Genomic DNA, 25,122 nt, shown 5'->3' on the forward strand with positions numbered 1-25,122 from the left:
AAAGTTTCTCTCGAAAGAATTGAGTGGGAGGATGGTGGAGACTTGATGAGGTTATTGAACCATCACTTCAAATATTGTGTAGCAGGGCACAGGAAGTTGTTCCTGTGGCGCCTACACCAATTGAATTGGAAACTTATGATAGTGATCATGAAGTTTCGGATCAAGTCACTACCGTACCTCGTAGGGTGACAAGGATGCGTACTGCTTCAGAGTGGTACAGTAATCCTGTCTTGAAGGTCATGTTGCTAGACAACAATGAACCTACCAGCTATGGAGAAGCAATCGTGGGCCCAAATTCCGACAAATGGTTAGAAGCCATGAAATCCGAGAAAGGATCCATGACTTTGGAAGAAATACTTGATGGTCGTAACGCCGTTGGGTACAGATGGATTTTAAAAGGAAGACAGACAATGATGGTAAGAATCACCATTAAGAAAGCTCGACTTGTCGTTAAGATGTTTTCTGACAAGTTCAAGGAGTTGACTACGGTGAGGCTTTCTCACTCGTAGCGATGCTAAGAGTCTGTTGGAAATGGATTAGCAGTTACTGCATTATTTATGAAATCTTGCAGATAGAATGTCAAAACATTGTTTCCTCGACAGTTCTCTTGAGGAAAGGTTGTATGTGATACAACTAGAAGGTTTTGACAATCCTGAAGAACGCTAACAAATAGGCAAAACTCCAGCAATCCTTCTAAGGACTGGAGTAAGCATCTCGGAGTTGGAATGTACGCTTTGATGAGGTGAGCAAAGATTTTGGGTTTATACAAAAGTTTATGAGAAACTTGTATTTCCAAAGAAGTGAGTGGGAGCACTATAGAATTTCTGATGAGTATATGTTGATCAGAAATGATGTAGAATTTCTGGAAAGCATATGGAGTTATTTGAAAAGTGTTTTCAAGGGAAAACCTGGATTAAGCTACTTGAACATTGAGCATCAAGATCTATGAGGATAGATCAAAACCGCTTAATGGTACTTTCAAATGAGCATATACCTTGACATGATCTTGAAGGTGTTCAAGATGGATCAGTCAAAGAAGGAGTTCTTGCCTGAGATATAAGGTATGAAGTTAACACTTCAAGCTCGACCACGGCAGAAAAGAGAGAAAGGATGAAGGACGTCCCCTATGCTTCAGACGTAGGCTCTATAGTATGCTATGCTGTGTACCGCACCGAAAGTGTGCCTTGCCATGAGTCAGTCAAGGGGTACAAGAATGATCCAGGAATGGATCATTGGACAGTGGTCAAAATTGTCCTTGGAGTAATAAGGACATGTTTCTCGATTATGGAGGTGATAAAGAGTTCGGCGTAAAAGGTTACGTCAATGCAAGCTTTAACACCTATCCGAGTGACTCTGAGTAGCAAATCGGATACGTATAGTGGAGCAACCATTTGGAATAGCTCCAAGTGGAGCGTGGAAGCAGCATTTACAGAATGACCTAGAGATTTGCGAAGTACATACGGATCTGAATGTTGCAGGCCCGTTGACTAAAACCTCTCTCACAAGCAAAACATGATCAAACCCCAGAACTCATTGAGTCTTAATCACATGATGATGTGAACTAGTTTAATGACACTAGTAAACTCTTTGGATGTTGGTCACATGGTGATGTGACGTGTGAGTGTTAATCACATGGCGATGTGAACTAGATTATTGACTCTAGTGCAAGTGGGAGACTGTTGGAAATATGCCCTAGAGGCAATAATAAATTTGTTATTATTATATTTCCTTGTTCATGATAATCTTTATTATCCATGCTATAATTTATTGATAGGAAACTCGGATACATGTGTGGGTACATAGACAACACCATGTCCTTAGTAAGCGTCTAGTTGACTAGCTCGTTGATCAATAGATGGTTACGGTTTTCTGACCCTGGACATTGGATGTCGTTGATAACGGGATCACATCATTAGCAGAATGATGTGATGGACAAGACCCAATCCTAAGCCTAGCACAAAGATCGTGTAGTTCGTATGCTAAAGCTTTTCTAGTGTCAAGTATCATTTCCTTAGACCATGAGATTGTGCAAATCCCGGATACCGTAGGAATGCTTTGGGTGTACCAAATGTCACAACGTAATTGGGTGGCTATAAAGGTGCCCTACAGGTATCTCCTAAAGTGTCTGTTTGGTTGGCACGAATCGAGACTGGGATTTGTCACTCCGTGTAAACAGAGAGGTATCTCTGGGCCCACTCGGTAGGACATCATCATAATGTGCACAATGTGACCAAGGGGTTGATCACGGGATGATGTGTTACGGAACGAGTAAAGAGACTTGCCGGTAACGAGATTAAACAAGGTATCGGGATACCGACGATCGAATCTCGGGCAAGTAGCAATACCGCGAGACAAAGGGAATTGTATACGGGATCGATTGAGTCATTGACATCGTGGTTCATCCAATGAGATCATCGTGGAACATGTGGGAGCCAACATGGGTATCCAGATCCCGCTGTTGGTTATTGACCAAAGAACGTCTCGGTCATGTATGCATGGTTCCCGAACCCGTAGGGTCTACACACTTAAGGTTCGATGACGCTAGGGTTATAAAGGAAGTTTGTATGTGGTTACCGAATGTTGTTCGGAGTCCCGGATGAGATCCCGGACGTCACGAGGAGTTTTGGCATGGTCCAGAGGTAAAGATTTATATATGGGAAGTCCTGTTTTGGTCACCGGAAAAGTTTCGAGTTTTATCGGTAACGTACCGGGACCACCGGGAGGGTCCCGGGGGTCCACCAAGTGGGGCCACCATCCCCGGAGGGCTGCATGGGCCAAGTGTGGGAGGGGAACAGCCCCAGGTGGGCTGGTGCGCCCCCACAAGGCCCAAGGCACAGGGAAGAGTGGGAGGGGGCAAACCCTAGGGCAGATGGGCCCTAAGGCCCACCCCAGGTGCGCCTCCCCTCTCTCCCCCTCTGTCCGCCACCCAGATGGGATCTAGGGGCTGCCGCCACCCCTGGGGAGGGAACCCTAGAGGGGGCGCAGCCCCCTCCCCTCCCCCTATATATAGTTGAGGTCTAGGGGCTGCCCAACACATGAGTTTTCACCTCTCCCTGGCGCAGCCCTACCTCTCTTCCTCCTCCTCTCCCGCGGTGCTTGGCGAAGCCCTGCAGGATTGCCACGCTCCTCCATCACCACCACGCCGTTGTGCTGCTACTGGACGGAGTCTTCCTCAACCTATCCCTCTCTCCTTGCTGGATCAAGGCGTGGGAGACGTCACCGGGCTGTACGTGTGTTGAACGCGGATGTGCCGTCCGTTCGGCACTAGGATCTCCGGTGATTTGGATCACGACGAGTACGACTCCTTCAACCCCGTTCTCTTGAACGCTTCCGCTTAGCGATCTACAAGGGTATGTAGATGCACTCTCCTTCCCCTCGTTGCTGGTTTCTCCATAGATAGATCTTGGTGCACGTAGGAAAATTTTGAATTTCTGCTACGTTCCCCAACACATTATCCTAGTGAGGAAAGGATGATGAAGGCTATGATTCCCCCACAAGTCGGGATGAGACTTCGGACTTTACAAAAAGAAAAAAAGAGAAAAAAAAGAAAAAAAAGAGAGAAAGGCCAAAAAGAAAAAAAGTGGCCAAAGAAAAAAAGAGAAAAAATAGAAAAGAAAAAATAAAATGAGAGAAAAAGAGAGAAGGGACAATGCTACTATCTCCTTTTCCACACTTGTGCTTCAAAGTAGCACCATGATCTTCATGATAGAGAGTCTCATATGTTGTCACTTTCGTATACTAAGTGGGAATTTTTCATTATAGAACTTGGCTTGTATATTCCAATGATGGGCTTCCTCAAAATGCCCTAGGTTTTCGTGAGCAAGCAAGTTGGATGCACACCCACTTAGTTTCTTTTTGTTGAGCTTTCATATATTTATAGCTCTAGTGCATCCGTTGCGTGGCAATCCCTACTCACTCACATTGATATCTATTAATGGGCATCTCCATATAGCCTGTTAATACGCCTGGTTGATGTGAGACTATCTTCTCCCTTTTTATCCTCACAACCACCATATACCACCATAGTGCTATGTCCATGGCGTGCGCTCATGTATTGCGTAAGAGTTGAAAAAGCTGAAGCGCATTAAAAAGTATGAAACAATTGCTCGGCTCGTCATCGGGGTTGTGCATGATGGGAATATTTTGTGTAATGAAAATGAAGCATGGCCTAACTATATGATTTTGTAGGGATAAGCTTTCTTTGGCTATGCTATTTTGATAGGACATGATTATTTGTTAGTATGCTTTGAAGCATTATTATTTTTATGTTTTATAAGCTTTTATTTTGAATCATTTGGATCTGAACATTCATGCCACAATAAAGAAAATTACATTGAGAATTATGCTAGGTAGCATTCCACATCAAAAATTTCTTTTTTATCATTTACCTACTCGAGGACGAGCAGGAATTAAGCTTGGGGATGCTTGATACGTCTCCAATGTATCTATAATTTTTTATTGTTCCATGCTATTATAATACCCCTTTTGGATGTCTATGGGCTTTATTTTACACATTTATATCATTTTTGGGACTAACCTACTAACCGGAGGCCCATCCCGTATTGCTATTTTTTTGCCTATTTCAGTATTTTGAAGAAAAGGAATATCAAACGGAGTCCAAACGGAATGAAACCTTCGGGAGCGTGACCTTTGGAACGAACATGATCCATAGGACTTGGAGTGCAAGCCAATAAGCAGCTGAGGCGGCCACGAGATAGGAGGGTGCCCCCCTGTAGGGCGCGCCCCCGTGTCTCGTGGGCCCCTCGGGCGGCCACTGTCGGTGTCAAAACCGGTGGATCTCGGGTAGGGGGTCTCGAACTATGCGTCTAGGAGGATGGTAATAGGAGACAAGGGACACGATGTTTTTACCCAGGTTCGGGCCCTCTCGATGGAGGTAAAACCCTACTCCTGCTTGATTAATATTGATGATATGGGTAGTACAAGAGTAGATCTACCACGAGATCAAAGAGGCTAAACCCTAGAAGCTAGCCTATGGTATGATTGTTGTTTGTCCTACGGACTAAAACCCTCCGGTTTATATAGGCGCCGAAGAGGGTTAGGGTTACACAGAGTCGGTTACAATGGTAGGAGATCTACATATCTGTATCGCCAAGCTTGCCTTCCACGCCAAGGAAAGTCCCATCCGGACACGGGATGAAGTCTTCAATCTTGTATCTTCATAGTCCAGGAGTCCGGCCATTGGTGATAGTTCGGCTATCCGGACACCCCCTAATCCAGGACTCCCTCAGTAGCCCCTGAACCAGGCTTCAATGAAGACGAGTCCGGCACGCATATTGTCTTCGGCATTGCAAGGTGGGTTCCTCCTCTGAATTCTTCATAGAATATTTTGAACACAAGGATAGTGTCCGGCTCTGCAAAATAAGTTCCACATACCACAATAGAGAGAATAATATTCACACAAATTCAATCTACTGACGTATTTCGTGGTGTTACATCACACCGCGGCCAAGCCTTTATTCGTTTTATTGTCCCACCTCAGCGTGTTTAGCGAGGCGGTTTCCTTGGCACGTCTTGTCAAAGTAGAGATCGTGTCCCCTTATTACGGGATTCTCATCAATACGGGCGTGGGTAACCGAACCGCACCATTGATTACGGAGCTTAGGAGATAAGCGAGTTTTACCAGGCTGGTGGGGACGCATAGCTTCGTCCGCCCATATAAGGGGATAAGGATCCACTCTTTCCATTTACGCCTTCTTCCTCCTTTGCTTATCCATCTCCACGCACTCGAGCTCCAACGCCCAAGCCTGCACTTCCCACCTCAACCTCCTCCAGTCATGTCCGGAGCGGGAGGCAGGTGGATGGCCTCCTCCGTCACAGAGGGGCACATCAAAAAGTTGAGGAAGGTCGGATACTTGTCCAGCGAAATCACGCACTGGCTCCCAGATGAGGGGCAGCTCATCCCCACCCCTAGGCCCCATGAGAGGGTGGTGTTGCTCACCCACTTCCTCCGCGGACTAGGTTTTCCACTTCACCCATTTGTCCGGGGGCTCTTGTTCTACTACGGCCTGGATTTCCATGATCTGGCCCCGAATTTCATCCTCAACATCTCGGCGTTTATCGTCGTGTGCGAGGCCTTCCTCCGCATCCAGCCCCACTTCGGCTTATGGCTGAAGACCTTCAATGTCAAGCCGAAGGTAGTGGGTGGCCGCCAAGCGGAGTGCGGAGACTCCATGGTGGGAAAAATGCCCAACATTACATGGATCGAGGGCTCCTTTGTGGAAACCATCAAGGGGTGGCAATCGGGGTAGTTCTACATCACCGAGCCGCGTGACCCTAAATGGGTGGCGGCTCCCGAATTCCGATCTAGCTTCGCTACTCGGCTCACCTCTTGGAAATAGACGGGCCTGACATGGGGTAATTTGGAAGAGCTAACTGGACTCCAAACCTGCGTCCAAACCCTGGTGAATAAGAAGCTCAAGCTTGTCAACATAGTCAAGGTCATGCTCATCCGCCGGATCCTCCCGTGCCAACAACGGGCCTTCAACCTGTGGGAGTTTGATCCGGCACAGCACCAAACCTTGAGCAGGCTCTTCGACACTACGTATGAAGATGCTTGGAAGGTGCTGTTCAAGGGCGCCGAGGCTCCCGCATCCGCTACCGAAGATCGCGGATCCAGCTCGCAGCGTCAAGCCAACGAGGTAAGCCCCTTTCTTTTTACCATTTACAGGACACTTGTTTTTCATAGTTTGACTTTATGCGGGATCTAAACTCCCTTACCTTTGACAGGCCTGGCAGAAGACATCCGGGCAGGTTGACTGTCCGGCTCCCTTGCCAGAAGACCTAGCGGACGCCCGATTGACGGGGCTGCTGGTTCCGGCGCCTCACGTGGTGCCGGAGAAGAAGGCCACGAAAAAGGCCACGGGAACTCGAAATAGTTCCTGGTGCCAGGTGATATCGGACTTATCGTCCGATGACTCTGAAGCGCACTCCTCCTGCGAAGGCGAGGAGGAGGAAAAAGAGGCCTCTCCCCCAGCGAAGGGAGAGAAGAAAAGGAAGGCCGCCCCAACTGGGGAGGCCGGAGGGTCCAAGAAGGGAAGGACCCTTCCTCCGGACTACTCCACCAACACCGATGACAGCGAAGAGGAGTAGCCGTCGAGGGATAAGCCCCCGGCGACATCATAAGTATCCGGATACCAGAATAACTCATGGCGTTTCGTTTGTCGTATAGAGTCTCCTAACGCTGAATACAGCCCTACAGCCCGCCCAAGGACGGGCTCGACACTTCAACGAGTGGCTCCCTGGCTCCGTCGGACGTGAATAGTACTTCACTTCCGGCCGCCTCCTCTCCTCGTGCTGCGGACGATGCCGAGGTGGGGTCCCAAAAGGGGCCCAGCCAGGAGGAGGAGGTCCCGGAGGCGCCGCAAGGCAACCTCCCGGACTCCGGGCATAAGGGGGATCAAACCCGAAAGGGCTCTAAGTCGGGCCCTGGGACGGACTCCACACCAGAACATTCAGTGGTTCCGGAGTCCGGCAGGCGACCCCTTTGTAAGAAGGGCGAGACTGTGACACCGGTGACCTCCGTCCAATCGGAGGCACCGGATAATTTGCTGGAGGCGCTTAACGGCGCCTCCATCGACGATGGGCACCGCACTGTTATGAGTGTGGTGATCCAGAAAGTTCAGTCCGCCAAGAGCGGATTGACCGAAGCCTGTGCCAGCCTTCTAACAGGCTTTGAGGTATGTATTTAAGACATGTAAAAATATTACCGCATAGATAGTAGCCCCTGATGCTCAGTTTGGTGTTCGGAAAGAAAAGCCGAACTGAGGATCTAAAAAGATGTACGCATGAGTCTAACATAGGGATGTCAATATGGAGAATGCAGGCTGCGCTGCTGACCTCTGCCGCACTGACTGCGGAGGTTAATGCATTGAAGCAGAGCCTCGAGCGGTCCGAGAACGAGCTCGGCCTTGCCAAAAAGTGGCTCGAGGACAAGGAAGGTAAGTAATACCTTATGGAAGTATATAAAAGATGTGGTTGCAAAAAATAGCAGGAATAACGTGAGAAATGCAAGGGCCATGAGCGAGGTGGCGACCCTGAAGGAAGCGGTGTCCAAGGCCGAAAGCAATGCGGCCGCGGAGCGCACCGAGCGAGAGAAGCAGGAGGCGCGGGTGGCGGAGGTGCGGCAAGAGCTCTAGGCTCTCATGGAAAAACACGAGAGTTTGGAGCGTGACTCAAAGACTCAAGAGTCCAAGCTCGCCTCGGCACTTGAGAGCGCCAAAGCCGCTAAGGCCGAAGCCCAAAAAGCCCTCGAGGAAATTGAGGTAATGAAGAAGATAGCGGCGGGTAAGGCATTCTCCATGTAGAGCAAGCACGTGAAAGTGAATTATTTGTTACTTACCCGAATCCGGAGCTCTCCAGGAGCAGTCGCAGATCTACCCGCAGTGTGTCCGATGCTGCCACGTTCTATCGGGCTGAGGAGGGGAGCTCAACGGAGAAGGTGTTCTCGTCTCAGTATGCTGAGGCCGGACACCCGGTGCCCTTGAGCGACCAGCTGAAGCAGCTGGTTGAGCTCCATAAGGTGGCCAAACAGGCCATGAAGGGCCTCATGGTTCGGCTGTGACCCAAGGAAGCCATGCCTGGGAGCTACTTTGGGCTGGTGAGGCGGCTGCGGCTGGAAGATATGCGTAGTGCGGCACCGCACTGAACTTTGCAAATTGAGGCAATGAAGAAGATAGCGGCGGGTAAGGCATTCTCCATGCAGAGCAAGCACGTGAAAGTGAATTATTTGTTACTTACCCGAATCCGGAGCTCTCGAGGAGCATTCGCAGATCTACCCCGCAGTGTGTCCGATGCTGACGCGTTCTACTGGGCCGAGGAGGGGAGCTCGACGGAGAAGGTGTTCTGGTCTCAGTATGCTGAGGTCGGACACCCGGTACCCTTGAGCGACCAGCTGAAGCAGCTGGTCGAGCTCCATAAGGTGGCCTAACAGGCCATGAAGGGCCTCATAGTTCGGCTGTGGCCCAAGGAAGCCATGCCTGGGAGCTATTTTGGGCTGGTGAGGCGGCTGCGGCTGGAAGATATGCATAGTGCGGCACCGCATTGAACTTTGCAAATGCGGTTCGTCCGAGCAGTGCGTGATAGCCGCTGCAGAACGGGACTATGTCAAAGATTAACTCCTCGCTTCGGAAGTTATCTGGAGATCCAAAGACCACTTCAAGTGTAACTGAGCCTGTATAGTTGGTCTCTACACCTGGTATGACGCCTTTAAAGGTCGTCTTTGTGGGTTTAATCCTTCAGGGGTCTATGCCCATTTTGCACACTGTATCCTGATAAAGCAGGGTCAGGCTGCTGCCGCCGTCCATCAGGACTCTAGTGAGGTGAAATCCGTCAACGATTGGGTCTAGAACCAATGCGACGAATCCGCCATGGCGGATGCTAGTGGGGTGGTCCCTTCGATCAAAAGTGATCGGGCAAGAGGACCACGGGTTGAACTTTGGGGCGACTGGCTCCATTGCAGAACGTCCCTTAGTGCACGCTTCCGCTCCCTTTTGGATATGTGGGTTGCGTATATCATGTTCACCATCCGCACTTGTATGGGGAAGCCCTTCTGTCCTCTATTGTTCGGCGGCTGGGGTTCCTCTTTGTCGTCGCTATGCAGCCCCTTGTCATTGTTTTCGGCATGTAACTTGCCTGCCTGCTTGAACACCCAACAATCCCTGTTGGTGTGGTTGGCTGGTTTTTCGGGGGTGCCGTGTATCTGGCACGAGCGATCGAGTATTCGGTCCAAATTGGACAGGCCCGGAGTATTTATTTTGAATGGCTTTTTCCGCTGACCGGGTTTAGAGCCTCTGAATCCGACATTGACTGCTGTATCTTCAGCATTATCGCTATTAATGCGGCGCATGTGCTTGTTGCGACGCGACCTGCCATTGCTGTCCTTGTATCCGAATTACCAGGGCTCTTGGTCATGTTGTTACTACGAGCTAGCCAATGTCTTCTCCCGCGCAAAAGCGGGTCATGAGTGTTGTGAGGGCTGCCATGGATTTCAGATTTTCCTGTCCTAGGTGCCAGGCAAGCCACTCGTCGCGGATGTTATGTTTGAAGGCTGCAGGGGCCTCTGCATCCTGACAGTCGACGATTTGATTTTTCTTGGTTAGGAACCGTGTCCAGAATTGTCTGGCCGATTCCTCTGGCTGCTGAATTATGTGGCTTAGGTCATCGGCGTCTGATGGTCGAACATAGGTGCCCTGGAAATTGTCGAGTAATGCGGCTTCCAGGTCTTCCCAACAACCAATTGACTCCGCTGGCAGGCTGTTAAGCCAATGCCGAGCTAGTCCTTTGAGCTTGAGTGGGAGGTATTTGATGGCGTGTAGATCATCACCGCGGGCCATGTGGATATGAAGGAGATAGTCCTTGATCCAAACCGCAGGATCTGTTGTGCCATCGTAAGATTCAATGTTTACGGGTTTGAAACCCTCAGGGATTTTATGATCCATCACTTCATCTATGAAGCATAGTGGGTGTGCGGCGCCTCTGTACTGGGCTATATCACGACATAGCTCTAATGGGATTTGTCTGCTATGTTCGACCCGGCTGGATTTGCTATATCCGGCATGATGGTTGTCGTCACGTGTGGTGAGGCGCCCACGCGATCCGTAGATCGATCTTGTCTGCCTTGCCTTGTCCTCCAATATATCTCGTAGGTCTGACGCACTTCCCCGTGCCTTGGCATTTTTTGAGCGGCGCCGGGGTGTGGCTTGAGTGGAGGGCCGAGAGGCCTCTCTGTCGCGGCCACGAGGTGGCCGGTCGGCCGCATCCTGCGCTGGTGATGTAGGTTTGAGTGCTTCCTCCTCTAATCGGGGTAGCAGCCTGCGTTTTGGGTAGCTCTTGGAGGGGCGTTCGAGTTCGTACTCTTCGGCCGCAAGGACTTCAGTCCATCTGCCAGCTAGTAAATCTTGATCAGCTCTAAGCTGTTGCTGCTTTTTCTTGAGGCTGCTTGCCGTGGCCATAAGCCTGCGTTTGAAATGCTCCTGTTCGACAGGATCCTTGGGCACGACAAATTCGTCGTCGTCGAGGCTTGCCTCGTCTTCGGAGGGAGGCATGTAATTATCGTCCTCTACCTCTCTGTCTGCCGCTCTCCCATGATGGCTGGCTTCTCCATCCTCCTATGCTGAATCCTGCTGGAGGGGGTTGTCTTCGGCACTTTGCCGGGTGTTATTGTCTCCCGTGCCGGAATCACCGTTCTTGCTGTGGCGGGATTTAGAGCGGCGCCGCTGACGCCGGCGCTTAGGCTGTTTCTTGGAGGGGTCATCCTTCGTTGTTCCATCGCCATTCCCATCTTTTGGGATGTCCACCATGTAGATGTCGTATGATAAGGTGTCCTTCCAGTGCCCTATAGGCGCTGGTTCTTGGTCGTCTCCTGCATCGTCGTCCATACCATCGGTGTCTTCGGAATCGAAGTCGAGCATGTCGGTTAAATCATCGACAGTGGCTACGAAGTGGGTGGTGGGTGGGCTTTGAATTTCTTCGTCGTCCGCATCCCAACCTTCCTGACCATAGTCCGGCCAGGGCTCTCCTAATAAAGAGAGAGTCTTTAGTGAATTCGGGATGTCGCCAAAGGGCGAGTGCTGAAAGATGTCCGCCGCGGAGAACTCCATGACTGGCGCCCAATCAGATTCGATTGGCAGGGGCGCGGAAGGTCCGGAGTCTGGAGAGGAGCCCGGTACCTTGGAGTTACAAGCCTTGCAAAGGACAGGGGTAGTATTTGGCTCAATCGCCGTAGAGATAGCAGCCCCCGAGGCGGTGTCCAACCACCCTCCCTTGATCGGTGCAGTCGGCTCCGAGCTAAGGGTCGGAGCGAACACTGGCGTGGCCTCTAGGGCACTATCCGGCGGCAGAGCTAGATCATGCCCATCGTGACAGTGCGGCGCGCTTGGCTGGGGCTCGAACCCGTCAAAGATCAAGTCTCCGCGGACGTTAGCCGTGTAGTTCAAACTTCCAAATCTGACCTGATGGCCAGGGGCGTAGCTTTCGATCTGCTCCAGATGGCCAAGCGAATTGGCCCGCAGTGCAAAGCCGCCGAATACGAAGATCTGTCCAGGGAGGAAAGTCTCACCCTGGACCGCATCGTTGTTGATGATCGGAGGAGCCATCTGGCCTAAAGATGATGACACAGAGGAACTCTCAATGAAAGCACCAATGTCGGTGTCAAAACCGGCGGATCTCGGGTAGGGGGTCCCAAACTGTGCGTCTAGGCGGATGGTAACAGGAGACAAGGGACACGATGTTTTACCCAGGTTCGGGCCCTCTCGATGGAGGTAAAAACCCTACTCCTGCTTGATTAATATTGATGATATGGGTAGTACAAGAGTAGATCTACCACGAGATCAAAGAGGCTAAACCCTAGAAGCTAGCCTATGGTATGATTGTTGTTCATCCTACAGACTAAAAGCCTCCGGTTTATATAGGCACCGAAGAGGGTTAGGGTTACACAGAGTCGGTTACAATGGTAGGAGATCTACATATCCGTATCGCCAAGCTTGCCTTCCACGCCAAGGAAAGTCCCATCCGAACACGGGACGAAGTCTTCAATCTTGTATCTTCATAGTCCAGGAGTCCGGCCATTGGTGATAGTTCGGCTATCCGGACACCCCCTAATCCAGGACTCCCTCAGCCACCGATGTACTTCTTCCTCCTATATATACCTACGTACCCCGAAAACATCCAGGGAGCACCCGAAACACAATTTCCACCACCGTAACCTTCTGTACCCGCGTCTTGGTTCGGAATCCAATCCAGGTTGAAAACAAACAATTGCCCGATGGCAAAGTCAGATGAAAGGCTAGGAGTGTAAACCACGTACGAGCATGGCACAGAAAGCGAAATGTTTTGCAGCGAGTCAAGCGTAATACGATCGAGCCTTCGCCGACATTCTGTCGGAGGGGGAATCGACCATGGACACTACTGGAAACAGGGATTTTGCCATCAGCCAGCTCTTTGCCATCTGCCAGCTGATGGCAAAGAACGTCTTTGCCATCTGCTTATAAAAAATAGATGGCAAAGAACTGACAGACGGTAAAGAACATGGTTGCCATCAGCCAATTCTTTGCCATCTGCTAGGATGGCAAATAATCTTTGCCATCTGCCAGCTGATGGCAAAGAGGTTGGCAAATCCTGTGGCCGTCAAGAATGTAACGGCATACCAGCCCCACCTCTTTGCCATCTGCCAGCAGACGGCAAAGATTCTTTGCCATCTGCTGGCAGATGGCAAAGAGATGGGACTATCTCTCTCCTTGCTACAAAAAAGCAAAGAGTGAAAAATTAAGGAAAAGAAAACCCCTAGCCTCCCTAAAAAACCCTAGCCACCCCGAATCAGTCTCAGCCCACTCCCGTGCGTGCTGGATAGGGTTCCCCGCCACCCTCACCGGTCGCCGCCGCCCTCACCGGTCGCCGCCGCCGTCGGTTTCCCCTACATGGCCAGAGGATAGGCCATCCCGCCGGTCCATTCCCACCCCACCACGAGGGAGGAGACCGACCGGTTGCGCCTCCCCGCCGGTCGCCGCCCGCCACCCCAAGGATCAAGGCCGGCCGCGCCGGTCCCCGTCGGTCGCTGCTCCGGATCCAGGCCGCCCACCGCCCCGCCCCCGTCAGCCCGATCTATTTCCCACCGGATCCCATCTTCGCCTCCGTCCGACGCGCCTTCTTCAAGGAGCTGCGACCCCATGTCTCAGAGGAGCTATCCCCGACGCCATTGATGCCCGAGCGACGCTCCCAAGCTATGGTGAGCCCCTGCGCCACCGCCCTCTCTCCTCTCCTCCCCTACTCCCTCACCCATCTCTCTCCCCCGCAGACGTACCCCGCCGCAAGGAGGCCAGGAGGCCTCCATGGAGGCCCGTCCCGAGCTCGCCTCGCTGCTCCTCCGGTGACCCTCGTTGCGCCTGGATCCGGGCGGATCCGACGATTCCCCGATGCGCAGGCGGGCCGGCACGCGGCGCTAGGCGAAGGAGCCCTCCCATGGCGGTGTCAATGTACGTGTGTGTGTGTGGATAAATTTCGACATGATATGCAAACAATCTGATTGTGGATAATGCTGTAAATCTGCTTATAATAATTTTGTGATGCTCAGATTTGTTCAGATAGGCTCATTTTTTCAGTAAAAAGTTGCTCCCCCCATTTCATTGCAGAAATTTTGGGTTGCACAATAATAACCTTCAAAGTAATTTCCACTATAGAGTCTTCTCATGATGATTTCAGATTAATTATAAATGATATGTGTAGTCATTAGTCTAGGTAGATGGTGAATCAGAACTGAATTTCCATAGTATGATGCAAAGGGGACACCTAAATGGATACCGCTCTTAACGAAGAGAAACTTGCATATCATTGACATCTGTTTGCAACACCCGATAGTAGTGTGACACCCAACTAATTTCTGACTAAGCCTCTCTTTGTATATCTAGGATTGCTACTAGAAGATGTCGTTCCAAGTTGCAGCAATGATTTTTCTATGCATGAATAGTCTTTTTCTTCTAAATGGCAGTGCATGCTGCAGTAGCTGGGATAGATGGTAGCAGTGGTGGTCAAGACGACAAGTGACAGCGGGCGCACCTGATACCAAGATGCCAAGGTAAGCAACACACAGATTATATCTCCAGTCAACCTTTATCTTCCAATTTAGAGCTTGTTGCTTCAATCCTCCATCTTCATCCTCCCTCATGTAGCAAAGAATGTAGCGTATATACACCTGAAAGTTGATTCAGTTACCGAAGAGTTGCATAAATGTTTCCTTCTTTTGAAAAGGTAAAGTGCATAAGTGTTTTTTCGATAAGCTCACCTGTAATTAAATGTGGGCTGAAGTGGTTTCCCACTTCCCTAATTTTCTCATTAGTATATCCAAATAAAATAGCATACTGAATGTGTAGCTTTATTATTTCATCTACATTTGTAGGAATGGAAATTCTAAATTGGTTTTGCATCGCTGAATTATCGCTTATATTAGAATATTTCTTCCAGCCTTAACACATAGGAATTGATTTTTTACTTTGGATGTCTGTTCTATTTTCACTTTTAGAGAATGGGGATGCCATATGTACACTTGTTTGGTCTTTATGACTGCACCTTTCTAATTTAATTCTGCTTCCCATAGTCGAGATCTCATGCGTCTTTCTATCTATCTTTACAAGATTTTGAATCCTCTAGCTCATTACCTGTGTTTGTATTGGCCAAAGGTGGTCGTGGGTCTCGCGCTCGGACAGTTCATCTTGCTGCTTATGACCTCCATCAGATTCTCCTCCGAGCTTGCCTGCCGAGGTACGTAACATGGTCGCCTCCACCTCTAGCTCATGTATTTTTTGCTTGATTGGATTGAGTTGCAAAAATTATTTTTCAGAGGTGGCTGTAGCTATGCAAATCTCAAAATTTATTTTGGCTTTGAGCTTGCAGATGCCAGCACTGCTTGTTTGTATAGATGCTCAAGAAGACTGCTCAAAGGAGGACAGTTTGTAGGACAGTTTGTGTGACAGTGAGTAACATGCCCCCTCCTTCTCTAGCTCCTCTTTCTTGCTTGACTGGGTTGCATTGCAAGAATTACTATGCATAGGTAGCTGCAGCTGTGCACATATTTTTATCAAATTGCATTCTAGCTTTGATGTTGCAGATGCGAGCACTACCTGTTTGTATAAATGCTGAAGGAGAAAACTGTTCGGAGAAGGACATGTGTGAGAGAGAGAGAGGGAAGGAGAAACAGGGGCCGGGAGTAAGAGGTGAAGAGCAAGGAGAACCACATGTTGTCCCTTTGTCATCGACACCATCCCGCCGTTGCAGGCTTGTCCCCATGGCCTCTCTCTTGTGAGCTGTTACCCTGCCCTGGTTCTTTGTCTCTGCCTCTTTCATGGTTTCTTCCTTTCGAAGATTTCTTTTTTGTCTCCCTTCTAAAGGTAAGTTCTGCCTTAGCATCCTTCATGTTGTAACACAAACAAAATATTAGTGATCTGACAGCAACACCATTTTCTGTTGAGTTATTTAATTTAGATGATTGCTGCTATACAACTTGACTGCCAAAGTCTGTAGCATTTTCTACTTGATAAATAAAGAACCAGGTCACACCATTTTCTTTACTTTATTATTCAGATTATATGCAGGAGTTTTGGTGTGGATTATAGATTCTAAAGTTACTCTTAGCTTGTCAGCTTTGTTGATCCTAATTTACGATGTTCACCAAGGATTATAGACCATGGTACCTTCATCTGTTGTCGACAATTTCCTCTTTCAGATTTGATGTTAGTTTGTACAAGCTAGTGGGTTGTGCTTAGATGGTATGGTTTCTCTGCTATTTAGAAACTACACTTAACACTCATAAAGTACAATGATCGGATCCTAAACTGAAATATTTATTTTGGCGGGTTTAAAATTTGATGTGGGATGGGCATACGAGTTTGATGTTTGCAGTCCTCTCAGAGCTGCAAGTCGCTCGACAACACGACAAATTCAGTTACAGATTTTTACCAAATCTAACTGAAATAAAGTTCAGTTCAGCAAACCATGTCTGTTGGAAGGAAGCAAATTTCTTGCCTTCCGAATCCTACGTAGCCATCATATTTTATTTCAGACTGAATAGTCCCAGCTCAGTGTATCCTTGCTAAAATAAGAACATCATTTTTTTAGGGGATGCCACAAAACAAAAACTGACCAGGACTGCATCTCTCATATTTTCTTGCTTAGATTGTTAATCTGAATTCGTGTTTGATATTGTAGTATGGAGGTTTCACCATGATGCATGTTCTGTTGTCGTTTGTTTTCCAACTGCTTTGATATTAATTTACAAGATAGTAAGTTTTATACATGTGGTTGGATGTCAATCTTTACAGTTTGATGACTAGATTTATCCAAGGAAGAAAAACTGATATTACTAATTATGTGATATATAGATGCAGATCCGAGTTGCCATAATGGAATATGGATGGACAACACAAAATAGCCCAGTTCCTTAATTTTGTGTTTGATGGAAGTATATGGTTCAGCCTGTACTGTCCAACATAAATTGACACAAACCTGTGCGCGTTTACTCTGAACGGTAATGTAGTGCATGAATGCTACACACTCTCAATCGCTCCATTCCATGTTGGCAACCTACTTCGTTTAATCATGATGATTTTGCTCGCAGATAACAATAGTCTTGCAAGCTTGATCCCCATCATAAATCGAATACTCTTGGTATGCATTTTGATTTAGCTTATTTCTTTCTTTGGATTCATTTATGTATCATTGTTTGTTTCCAAGTGGTTGTCACTCGGATTTCTGATAACTGTAGTGTGGGTCTTGCCAGAGTGGTGTAAGGTGGTGTTGTTATGGAACTTTGCAGCTGGTCCTAGATCGATTCAACCTCCATCTGAATGTTTTAGTTCATTTATGCTTTTGAAATTTTTCTACAGAATAGTGAGGTTATAGTTATTCCCAAACGCCTTGTGGAGAGTATTCTTAATTGTATTCGCTGCTTCGGGTGCTTGTCTATATGTCTTATGAGTATTCACCTATAGCTTGATATCCTACGAGAGGAGGACATTTATACGTGTTTCTCAATGATTTTCACTAAACTATCCATGCTGTCATACAGAGATGCTAACAAACACGACAACATGATTAGTGCGCACAGTTCCGTCTCAAGAGACGCGCCCAGGGCGCGTCCCAGCGACTAGTGGTTCTTGTCTATATGTATTCGGGTGCTTGTCTATATGTCTTCTAGTCTTCTTCTTCTAACTTTCTTCGGGTGCTTGTCTATATGTCTTCTAGTCTTCTTCTAACTTTCTTCTTTCCCATTTTGTAGATTTGCTTCAGATGACGGAAGCTTGGGTTGATGGAGTGCTTGTCTTTAGTTTTTGTTTTGACTTTGTGAAACTTGCTACCTATGATGAAATTGTGTAATATTGACGAAACTATGTATATGTATGGATGAAACTTGCTACTATTGGTAACATGTGTTGGATATGTGTTTGATATATATGTGTTCATGACTATTGGTAATATGTGTTGAATATGCTATATTGGTCATATAAATATATTTGTGTTTGATTTTCTCTGAAAATGAATTGATATAAGAGAAAACAAAATTAAATCGGGTAATATAGGCACTTTGCCATCTGCTGGCAGATGGCAAAGAGCTTTGCCATCAGCTGGCAGATGGCAAAGAGGCCACGTGTCATCTACATGTAAAATTGGGCTGGCCTATTTGGGCCCTTTGCCATCCGGGCAAAGCATGCAGCCTTTGCCATCTGCTGGCAGACGGCAAAGAGCCTGAAGCCTTGCCATCGGCTGGCAAACGGCAAAGTATGCTGCTAGCCTTCTAACGGGGTTAACCCCGTTAAGAGGCTTTTCCATCTGCTAGCTGATGGCAAAGGCACAGGCTCTTTGCCATCAGCCAGCAGACGACAAAGAAGCGTTTGCCGGCAGGGTTTCAGACAAACTGTTTGCCATCTGCTGGCAGATGGCAAAGCCTTTGCCATCCGCCGACCATGCCTTTGCCATCTGCCATGGCAGATGGCAAAGTGCCAGATTCCAGTAGTGGGAGGGCCTCTACATCAACATCCTTGCCCCTCCGATGAGTTGTGAGTAGTTTACCACAGACCTACAGGTCCATAGTTATTATCTAGATGGCTTCTTCTCTCTTTTTGGATCTCAATACAATGTTCTCCCCCTCTCCTGTGGAGATCTATTCGATGTAATCTCTTTTTGCAGTGTGTTTGTCGAGATCCGATGAATTCTGGGTTTATGATCAAGTTTATCTATGGATAATAATTGAATCTTCTCTGAATTCTTTTATATGATTGGGTTATCTTTGCAAGTCTCTTCGAATTATCGGTATGGTTTGGCCTACTAGATTGATCTTTCTTGCCATGGGAGAAGTGCTTAGCTTTGGGTTCAATCTTGCGGTGTTCTTACCCAGTGACAGAAAGGGTTGCAAGACACGTATTGTATTGTTGCCATCGAGAATAAAAAGATGGGGTTTATATCATATTGCATGAGTTTATCCCTCTACATCATGTCATCTTGCTTAAGGCGTTACTCTGTTCTTATGAACTTAATACTCTAGATGCAGGCAGGAGTCGGTCGATGTGTGTAGTAATAGTAGTAGATGCAGGCAGGAGTCGGTCTACTTGTTATGGACGTGATGCCTATATACATGATCATGCCTAGATAATCTCATAATTATTTGCTTTTCTATCAATTGCTCGACAGTAATTTGTTCACCCACCGTAATATTCATGCTATCTCGAGAGAAGCCTCTAGTGAAACCTTTGGCCCCCGGGTCTATCTCCTATCATATTTGCTTCCAATCTACTTTTCTTTGCATCTTTACTTTTTGCATCTATATTATAAAATACCAAAAATATATTTATCTTATCATACTATCTCTATCATATCTCACTTTCGCAAGTGGCCTGAAGGGATTGACAACCCCTTTATCGCGTTGGTTGCGAGTTCTCAGTTTGTTTGTGTAGGTGCGTGGGACTTTTGAGGAGCCTCCTACTGGATTGATACCTTGGTTCTCAAAACTGAGGGAAATACTTATGCTACACTTGCTGCATCACCCTCTCCTCTTCGGGGAAAACCAACGCAAGCTCAAGACGTAGTAGGGCTTCGCCTAAGCACTACGACGATATGACCGAGGTGGAAAACTGTGGAGGGGGGCACCGCACATGTCTAAAGATCAACTTGTGTGTCTAACGGGTGCCCCCTGGCCAAGTATATAAAGGAGGGGAGGGAAGAGGTGGCCGGCCCAAGGGGGGCGCGCCAGGTGTGGGGAATCCTACTAGGACTCCCTAGTCCAAGTAGGATTCCCCTCCTCTTTCATATTCCTAGTAGGAGAAGGAGGGAAGGAGGAAGAGGGGAGAAGGAAGGAGGGGGCGCCACCCCCTCCTAGTCCAATTCGGACCAGCCCATGGGGGGGGGGGTGGGCGGCCACCCCTTGAGGCCCTTCTCTCCTTTCCCGTATGGCCCATTAAGGCCCATTACTTCCCTCGGCGAATTCCCGTAACTCTCCGGTACTCCCAAAAATACCCGAATCACTCGGAACCTTTCCGATGTCCGAATATAGACTTCCAATATATTGATCTTTACGTCTCGACCATTTAGAGACTCCTCGTCATGTCCGTGATCTCATCCGGGACTTCGAATAATCTTTGGTCATCAAATCACATAAGTCATAATACAAATCTTCATCGAACGTTAAGTGTGCGAACTCTACGGGTTTGAGAACTATGTAGACATGACCGAGACACATCTCCGGTCAATAAACAATACCGGAACCTAGATGCTCATATTGGCTCCTACATATTCTACAAAGATCTTTATCGGTCAAACCGCATAACAACATACGTTGTTCCCTTTGTCATCGGTATGTTACTTGCCCGATATTCGATCGTCGGTATCATCATACCTAGTTCAATCTCGTTACCGGCAAGTCTCTTTATTCGTTCCGTAATACTTCATCCCGTAACTAACTCATTAGTTACATTGCTTGCAAGGCTTATAGTGATGAGTATTACCGAGAGGGCCCAGAGATACCTTTCCGAAACACGGAGTGACAAATCCTAATCTTGATCAATGCCAACCCAATACATACCTTCGGAGACACCTGTAGAGCATCTTTATAATCACCCATTTACGTTGTGATGTTGGATAGCAAACAAAGTGTTCCTTCGGTATTCAGGAGTTGCATAATCTCATAGCTTGAGGAACATGTATAAGTCATGAAGAAAGCAGTAGCAATGAAACTGTAACAATAATACGTCCATTTTGCACCATGCTTTTATATCAATATTTATTGCATTATGGGCTGTTATTACACATTATATCTCAATACTTATGGCTATTCTCTCTTGTTTTACAAGGTTTACCATGAAGAGGGGGAATGCCAGCAGCTGGAATTCTGGCTGGAAGAGGAGCAAACATTGGAAACCTATTCTGCACTGCTCCAAAAATCCTGAAACTCCATGAAAGTTATTTTTGGAATTAATAAGAATTATTGAGCGAACAAACTACCAGAGGGGGCCCACACCCAGGCCAGGAGGGTGGGGGTGCGCCCACCCCTACTGGGCGTGCCCCTGTCTTCTGGGCCCCCTGGTGGCCCTCTGATGTCTACTACGCAACCTTCTCCTTGTAGACGTTGTTCAGCCTGCAAGTGCACAGGTTTGTAGGATAGTAGCAAATTTCCCTCAAGTGGATGACCTTAGGTTTATCAATCCGTGGGAGGCATAGGATGAAGATGGTCTCTCTCAAGCAACCCTGCAACCAAATAACAAAGAGTCTCTTGTGTCCCCAACACACCCAATACAATGGTAAATTGTATAGGTGCACTCGGCGAAGAGATGGTGACACAAGTGCAAAATAGATGGTAGATATAGGTTTTTGTAATCTGAAATAATAAAATAGCAAGGTAACGAGCGGTAAAAGTGAGCTTAAATGGTATTGCAATGATAGGAAACAAGGCCTAGGGTTCATACTTTCACTAGTGTAAGTTCTCTCAACAATAATAACATAGATAGAACATATGACAAGCCCTCAACATGCAACAAAGAATCACTCCAAAGCCACTAATAGCGGAGAACAAACGTAGAGATTATGGTTGGGTACGAAACCACCACAAAGCTATTCTTTCGGATCGATCTATAAAAGAGTTTGTACTAGAATAACACCTTAAGATACAAATCAACCAAAACCCTAATGTCACCTAGATACTCCATTGTCACCTCAAGTATCCGTGGGCATGATTGTATGATATGCATCATACAATCTCAGATTCATCCAACCAACATAAAAGTACTTCAAAGAGTGCCCCAAAGTTTCTATCGGAGAGTCATAGGTTCCCAAGTGTCACGAAACCCGCAAGTTGATCACCAAAACATACATCAAGTGGCACATGATATCCCATTGTCACCACAGATAATCACGACAAGACATACATCAAGTGTTCATAAAATACTCAATCCGATAAGATAACTTCAAAGGGGAAACTCAATTCATCACAAGAGAGTAGAGGGGGAGAAACATCATAAGATCCAAATACAATAGCAAAGCTCGAGATACATCAAGATCGTGCCTTGGAGGAACACGAGAGAGAACACGAGAGAGAGAGATCAAACACATAGCTACTGGTACATACCCTCAGCCCCGAGGGTGAACTACTCCCTCCTCGTCATGGATAGCGCCGGGATGATGAAGATGGCCTCCGGTGATGGGATCCCCCTCCGGTAGGGTGCCGGAACAGGGTCCCGATTGGTTTTTGGTGTCTACAGAGGCTTGCGGCGGCGGAACTCCTGATCTATGTTCTGTTCTGGAAGTTTTAGGGTACGTAGGTATATATGGGTCCAGCAGGTACGTCGGTGGACCTCCGGGTGGCTCACGAGGTAGGGGGCGCGCCCAGGGGGCCCTCCACCCTCGTGGGCAGCCCGGGACTCCCCTGCGTGCACTCCAAGCCCATCCAGTTGGTTTCCTTCCAAAATTAACTTATCCAGTTGATTTCGTTCCGTTTTCACTCCGTCTGATATTCCTTTTCCTCGAAACACTGAAATAGGCATAAAACAACAAATCTGGGCTGGGCCCCCGGTTAATAGGTTAGTCCGAAAAATAATATAAAAGTGGATAATAAAGCCCAATATTTCCTAAAACAGTAGATAAAGTAGCATGGAGCAATAAAAAATTATATATACATTGGAGATGTATCAAGCATCCCCAAGCTTAATTCCTGCTCGTCCTCGAGTAGGTAAATGATAAAAAAGAATTTTTGATGCGGGGTGATACTTTGGCATAATTTCAATGTAAATCTTCTTAACTGTAGCATGAATATTCAGATCCGAAAGATTCAAGACAAAAGTTCATATTGACACAAAAATAATAATACTTCAAGCATACTAATCAAAGCAATCATGTCTTCTCAAAGTAACATGGCAAAAGAAAGTTCATCCCTACAAAATCATATAGTTAGGCTATGCTTCATTTTCGTCAGACAAAGATGTTCCCAACTTCTATACCCCCGATGACAACCCAAGAAATTGTTTCATACTTAAATAATCTCAAAAAATTTGAAGCTTCACACAATACATGAGCGTGAGCCATGGATATAGCACTATGGGTGGAATAGAATATGATGATGGGGATTGTGTGGAGAAGACAAAAAAGGAGAAAGTCTCACATCGACGAGGCTAATCAACGGGCTATGGAGATGCCCATCAATTGATGTCAACATGAGGAGTAGGGATTGCCATGCAATGGATGCACTAGAGCTATGAATGCTCAACAAAAGAAAACTAGTGGGTGTGCATCCAACTTGCTTGCTCATGAAGACCTAGGGCATTTGAGGAAGCCCATCGTAGGAATATACAAGCTAAGTTCTATAATGAAAAATTCCCACTAGTATAAAAAGACAACTTATGAGACTCACTACATGAGGAGCAAGGTGCTACATTGAAGCACAATATATGAGACTCACTACATGAAGAACAAGGTGCTACTTTGAAGCACAATATATCAGACTACATGAAGAACAAGGTGCTACTTTGAAGAACAAGTGTGGAAAAAGAGATAGTAGCATTGCCCCCTTTTTTTGGGGCCTTTCTTTTATTTTTTTTGGCCTTTCTCTTTTTTTTATTTGGGCAATGCTCTAATAATGATGATCATCATACTTCTATTGATTACAACACAAGGATTACAACTCGAAACTAGAACAAGATATGACTCTATATGAATGCCTCCGGCGGTGTACCGGGTTGGTGCAATGAATCAAGAGTGACATGTATGAAAAATAATGCATGGTGGCTTTGCCACAAATACGATGTCAACTACATGATCATGCAATGGCAATGTGACAAAAGTAATGTATGTCATGATGATGATGGTGGAAGTTCCATGGAAATATATCTCGGAATGGCTATGGAAATGCCATAATAGGTAGGTATGGTGGATGTTTTGAGGAAGATATAAGGAGGTTTATGTGTGATAGAGCGTATCATATCACGGGGTTTGGATGCACCGACAAAGTTGGCACCAACTCTCAAGGTGAGAAAGGGCAATGCACGGTACCGAAGAGGCTAGCAAAGGCAGAAAGGTAAAAGTGCGTATAATCCATGGACTCAACATTAGTCAAAAGAACTCATATACTTATTGCAAAAATTTAGAAGTCATCAAAAACCAAGTACTACGCGCATGCTCCTAGGGGGATAGATTGATAGGAAAAGACCATCGCTCGTCCCCGACCGCCACTCATAAGGATGAACAAGCCAGGTACACTTCATGTTTCAAATTTGTTACATAACTTTAACCATACGTGCATGCTACGGGATTTGCAAACTTCAACACAAGTATTTCTCAAATTCACAATCACCCAACTAGCACGACTATGATATTATCACCTCCATATCTCAAAACAATTATCAAGCATGAAACTTATCTTAGTATTCAATTCACTCAAAAGAAAGTTTCACATATCTTGAACACCAAGTATATTAACATTAAGCAAATTACCATGCTATTAACGACTCTCAAAATAATATAAGTGAAGCATGAGAGTTCATCTATTTCTTCAACATAAAACTACCACCATGCTCTAAAAGATATAAGTGAAGCACTAGAGCAAAAATTATCACGCTCAAAAGATATAAGTGAAGCACATAGAGTATTCTAGCAAACTCCAATTTGTGTAAGGCTCTCTCTCAATAAAGAATTCAGATCTTGGTACTTCATTCGAACAGCAAGCAAAGCTAAATAAAACTACATGCAAGGATAGCACAACTCATGTGAAGAAGCAAAGACTTAGGCTCAACCGATACTAACCGATAGTTGTTGAAGAAGAAAGGTGGGATGCCTACCGGGGCATCCCCAAGCTTAGATGCTTGAGACTTCTTGAAATATTATCTTGGGGTGCCTTGGGCATCCCCAAGCTTGATATTTTGTGTCTCCTTGATTCCTCTCATATCATGGTTTCTCTTTTTATCAAAAGCTTCATTCACAACAAACTCAACAAGAACTCGTGAGATAGGTTAGTATAAACCAATGCAAAACCTTATCATATTCTACTGTAACAAATCACTTAAATTATTATTCAACATTTAATACTAAATTCCTCTGCATATTTAATACTCCTATCATCAAATAGAATCATTAAACAAGCAA

General features: G+C 46.7%; 1 long non-coding RNA gene across 4 annotated transcripts; it reads left to right on the forward strand.

The window, feature by feature from the left end:
- Positions 1 to 13,303: 13,303 nt before the first annotated feature.
- LOC123068930 (uncharacterized) lies at positions 13,304 to 17,990 on the forward strand. 4 transcript variants are annotated; one of them, XR_006432159.1, is made up of 8 exons: positions 13,304 to 13,741; positions 13,811 to 13,988; positions 14,501 to 14,587; positions 15,189 to 15,270; positions 15,403 to 15,807; positions 16,887 to 17,032; positions 17,123 to 17,172; positions 17,783 to 17,990. It is a non-coding gene; the product is annotated as an uncharacterized lncRNA (long non-coding RNA). The 4 variants fall into 4 exon arrangements; XR_006432158.1 differs by having other exon boundaries at positions 15,403 to 15,481; positions 15,603 to 17,032; XR_006432157.1 differs by having other exon boundaries at positions 15,403 to 15,481; positions 15,617 to 17,032.
- Positions 17,991 to 25,122: the final 7,132 nt, after the last annotated feature.

This window comes from Triticum aestivum, chromosome 3B (assembly GCF_018294505.1).
Source record: "Triticum aestivum cultivar Chinese Spring chromosome 3B, IWGSC CS RefSeq v2.1, whole genome shotgun sequence".
NCBI lineage: Eukaryota > Viridiplantae > Streptophyta > Magnoliopsida > Poales > Poaceae > Triticum > Triticum aestivum.